Source organism: Arvicanthis niloticus, chromosome 3 (genome assembly GCF_011762505.2).
Source record: "Arvicanthis niloticus isolate mArvNil1 chromosome 3, mArvNil1.pat.X, whole genome shotgun sequence".
Taxonomy (NCBI): domain Eukaryota; kingdom Metazoa; phylum Chordata; class Mammalia; order Rodentia; family Muridae; genus Arvicanthis; species Arvicanthis niloticus.
This window is the reverse complement of record NC_047660.1, coordinates 91,450,733-91,455,966: the sequence shown is the minus strand read 5'-3', so window position 1 is coordinate 91,455,966 and position 5,234 is coordinate 91,450,733.

Sequence of the window (5,234 nt, the reverse complement as noted above, 5' to 3'; positions counted from 1 at the left end):
CTGAGTAGACTGCTGGCCAAGCAATAGACGGCCAATAGAAAATGAACACAATGGCATTTTTTGAGCTTCTTTGTGCTACAGCACATGTTAGAGATTTTTTTTTAATATAATTTTAAATTTTTATTTATTTAATATTTTACTCTACATGTTTTGTGTACATATCATTTCAGTTTTGTGTTTGTATGGGATTTTTCTCTGCACTAAAAAGTATATCTCCTCATCTAGATCTGTTTTGGGTATCTTACCTTGGGCCCTTTTCCTTCTGTTTGTTTTGTTCAACTACAATTGTTTGTATTTAATTTATCTTGTCCTAATTTATTTTATTTTCTCATTATCCTTTGGTATTTGTTTTTAAATGAAAGACAGAAAAAAAATGGTGGATCCAGATGGGATGAGAGGTGAACAGGAAATAGGAGGAGTAGAGAAGGGGATGAAATGGAAAAAAAAACAGTTATAAATTTATTAGGATTAGTACATAGGTAGCACTATTATGAAAAAATATGAAGATCATTAATGAATAATTCACAGTATGACTATCTCAAGAGGAGAGAGATGAAGATGTAATTGTTGAGCAAATCTAATCTTCTTTTAAAAGGTTGGAAAGCCATAACTACTGAGCAGTGTGAGATATATGTGAATAAGCAACTCATGAGAACTCATGACATTATAGTATAAGAGAATGACCTTATTGTAGATACTACTCTTTCACAAGATAAGACAAAGACAAATGAAAATGATGAGTTACATCAATCATTACAAAATTCCATTTTTAAAAATAAAATTGAGAAATATAAAATAGAAGACAGGAACTTGCAAGATAAATTATGAAGAAACAATATCATCCCAGGAAGCACAGTAGAAACTGAACTATGAAAATTAACATGGATCTTAGCAACAATAATATGTCATTAAACTCTTTTCAAGTTGATATATTTCTTGGGATTTCAGATTGAAATGTTTTGTTATTTAGGATTTTTTTTTGTCCCATCTTGCTGATACTTATTCATCAAAATAATAATAAATTACAAATAAAATCTTTGAGGGGAAAATGAGTTATTTATATAAAGAAAACTCAGACATATGCTAAATAAGGAATGTTGGAAAAACATGGACTACAGATATTTTCAAATGTGTAGGACACCGGATTCCTAACACTTGAGAACCCCTGTCATTTCTATTTATAAGAGAGGTGTTAAGTACCTCCTTGGCAATACATCATGTATTCCTCTCAGTTATCCTGTAAATAAGTCACTGTTTTTTAACCATATTTAACACTACAATCGAACACTCTGAAAATTCCCTGAAGTCAGAGAGTTCCTATGAAGTAGAAGAGATCCAAAATCACACACTTTTGCTTGTAAAAAATTAACCTTAGTACTTACAATGTTTGTCTTTCTAGGGAAAGCCTAGTTGGCCAAATTATTACTTACTTATGACTATGAATTATGAAGATATTTGGGGGTGGAGAGAATTTCAGAAAATTGCTCCCCAGGAACCACTTCTGAAGAAGAAAATAATGTACATAAAGACACAATGTATTGATTTTTCTTTTAAAAATCTTCTTCAGAAAGACACGCTTGTTAGAATATCCCATTAACTCTGCCTTTTATTGTCTTTGTAGACAATTTAGATTCCAAGTCATGGTGCCCAGCACAGAAATGTCTTGAATTGTAAATTCAGAGGTACAGAAAGACCCTTCCTCTACTTCTGGCTATCTCTATGCCAATAGAGGAAAAGTCACACAAAGACACATGAGAATCCCACCCCTGGGAGAAAATACTTTTTGCTTTCAGTCCATAACCATGACCTCCAGTAAGTAAGCAAGTCAGTTGGGCTTCAAATGTGTGTGTGTGTGTGTGTGTGTGTGTGTGTGTGTGTGTGTGTGCATTTGCTTTGTCCATTCTACAACACACATCCAAACTGAAATTGTGGTTATCATCTCCTCCTATTACCTCTTGCCTACTAGCATAGCACAACATGCACTAAATTCTGTTCATTTTGTCCTCCCAATTTATCATCAAGTCCTATTGATATCACAGACCAAATCATTACCAGCTGCTAATGTCTTTACTTAGGACTAAGGAAATAGTTCCCTAAATAGTTGACTCACAATGATCAGAAAGCTGTCTATTCCATTCTTATGCTGCATCCTCTAGGATACTTTATAATAACTCGTGACCATCTCATTTTCTACTTCTATTCATAATTAGCCCTCTCTTTTTCCTAGAAATATTCTGCATGAATTATTACCCCATTTTATTTCCAGCCATATGGAATATGTGCAGAATTGGAAATTGCAATTCTTCTATTTCCTTTTCATTTTCTGCCTTTTAAAAATTCTACATGTTCCTCCTATTATACTCTTTCTATATTTGTATGGCTATGCTCACATGCTTGAATATATGTACATGCATATTCTTGTATATATATGCATGCATGTAGACACATCTGTAAATATTTCTTATTTGCCATATTTAAAAAGTGATCAAATTATTCAAGCTTTAAGAAAATAGAAAAATGAAAAAGATGTCCGTGGACCCCATCAGTAAGTATCAAAATTGCATAATGTCATTCATTAAAGACAAAAACAGTATATATACTTATTTTAACTTTATATTTATCATTTTCTCCTTCCTTCTATTCTTCTCCCTCTCCCTTGACAAGGTCCCAATAGGTAGCATAGACCAACTTCAATATTTCAAAAGTCATGCTTATGGCTCTTGAATTTATGGTATTACAGGAGTGGACCACCACACCTGACTCATTTCTCTCTTTTTTTGTTCAAGAGATATTCACTCTCTTAAAATTTTGTGCTTAACTTTTCAGCCAAGCCCATATATATTTCTCTGTTCTCTTTATTTTACTATACTAGCATCATATCATACTTCAAGGTGACATCAAAAATTTGTATTGTAATACTGTAAGAAGTTTGTGCCCAGTGTTATATACACAAATTTATATATAAATTGTATTTAATAAATATGTTTATATAATTTATATATATACATATACAAAATAATATATTATCTTTGTATGTATAATGTAATTTCTTAATACAGGAAGATTTAATATTCTTCTATGGATGATTTTTTGAGTAATTTTAATGCTTTGAACAGTGCCACAGTTATACACTTGTTTGACTTCATATGCATGTATGTATGAGTTTCTTCAGGATATGTACTAGAAAGTAATATATTTTCGCATATGAACAGCTTCAATATTACTGAATATTGTCAAGTTGCATTCTAAAATGGCTGCAAGCAACTTACACTCAGAGTGGCAATATATGACTTTCTTTCCCTGTAGCTATAATATTAAAGATTATAAAATTGTATCTCAGGAAGCTGGCGAGATGACTCAGCTGCTTAAGTGCTGGCTGCACAGACACAAAGACCCGAGTTTAGATTTAGAATATCCAAGAAAAAATGAGTGCAGTAACCCATGCTTGTAATCTGTACACACAGAAAATGAATCTATATACAGTATGTTCTAAACTGTACTTACTCAATTACTAAAAACAGAAATATTTACAAATGGATATTTGTCATAGGCTTTCCTCTTGAGTTTATTCACTTATTTAAATATTTAATGAATGTATTTTCTATAACCTTGGGCTGGTGGTATATGTTGTAGATGTTAACTTCAAAACAGCAACTTCCTTTTAAATTTAGCTTGTGAACTGTATTTTGACATACCCAAATGTTTAAAATTTGATGCCTTGTCTTAGTTATGGTTTCCATTGCTGTGAACAGACACCATGACTAAGGCAGCTCTTATAAAGTCAAACATTGAATGGTGCTGGCTTACAGTTTTAGAGGTTCAGTCCATTATTAAGATGGGAAGTATAGCATCATGCAGGCTGACTTGGTTCTGGAGGAGCCAAGAGTTCTGCATCTTGATCCAAAGGCAGCATCAGAAAACTGTCTTTTTCATCCAGAAGGGGCAGGGATCTCTTTCACCCTAGGCAGAGCTTAAGCATAGGAACTCAAAGCCCACCACAATGTTGAGGCACTTCCTCCAACAAGGCCACATCCCTAACAGTGACACTTTCCATGGGCCAAATATGTTCAAACAACCACAACGCCAAATAAATTCTTTCTGCTTCATGTTATCTGTTGCTTCTTAGGAAATTTTTCTCTACATTAACATTCTTCTAGAATTTTCTCTCTAACAATCTAAAGTTTTTCATTTATATTTAGTATATATTTTTATGGTGACTTCATTTGATTCTGTACACAGTATGAGAATAGGGATCTAGTCTCCTGATTTTCCAAAACACAATACAATTTAACAGAGTAGAGAGTTCCAAGCTACCACCTATGGGGCAGCTTCAGTTTTTATAATAATTTTTTTTTAATTAGATACTTTATTTATTTACATTTCAGATGTTTTCCCCGTTTTACATTTCCCAACACCCCAGACACTCCCTATCCCATCTCCCTTCCTTCTGCTTCTATGAGGGTGTGCCCCCAACCACCCACCCACACCCAACTCCCCACCATCGAATTCCAACATACTGGGGAAACCCAGCCTTCATAGAGATCAAGGATCTTCTCTCCCACCTATGTCCCACAAGGCCATCCTTCCTTACACATACAGCTGAAGCCATGGGTCCCACCCTGTGTGCTCCCAGGCTGGCGATTTAGACCCTCGGAGTTCTGGTTGGTTGGTATTGTTGCTCTTTCCATGGGGCCGCATCCCTTAAGCTCCTTCAGTCTTCACTCTAAATCATCCATTGAGAACTCCTTGATCAATTCAATGGTTAGCTGCCATCCTCCTCCTCTGTATATGTCAGGCTTTGGCAGAGCCTCTAAGGAGACAGCCATATCAGGCCCCTGTCAGTGTGAACTTCCTGTCATCTATAAAAGCAGCAGCCTTTGGTGAATGCAAGTTGGATGAATACCCAGCTGGAGCAGTCTCCAGACAGACCCTCTTTCAGTTTCTGTTCCATACTTTGTCTCCATATTTGCTCCCATGAGTATTTTGTTACTCCATCTAAGAAGGACCAAAGCACCCACACTTTGGTCTTCCTTATTCATGAGCTTCATGTGGTCTGTGAGTTGTATCTTGGGAATTGTGAGCTTTGGGGCTAATATCCACTTATCAGTGAGTGCATACCATGTTTGTTCTTTTGTGATTGGGTTACCACACTCAGGATGATATTTTCTAGTTCCATATATTTGCCTAAGAATTTCATGAATTCGTTTGTTTTAATAACTAAGTAATACTCCACT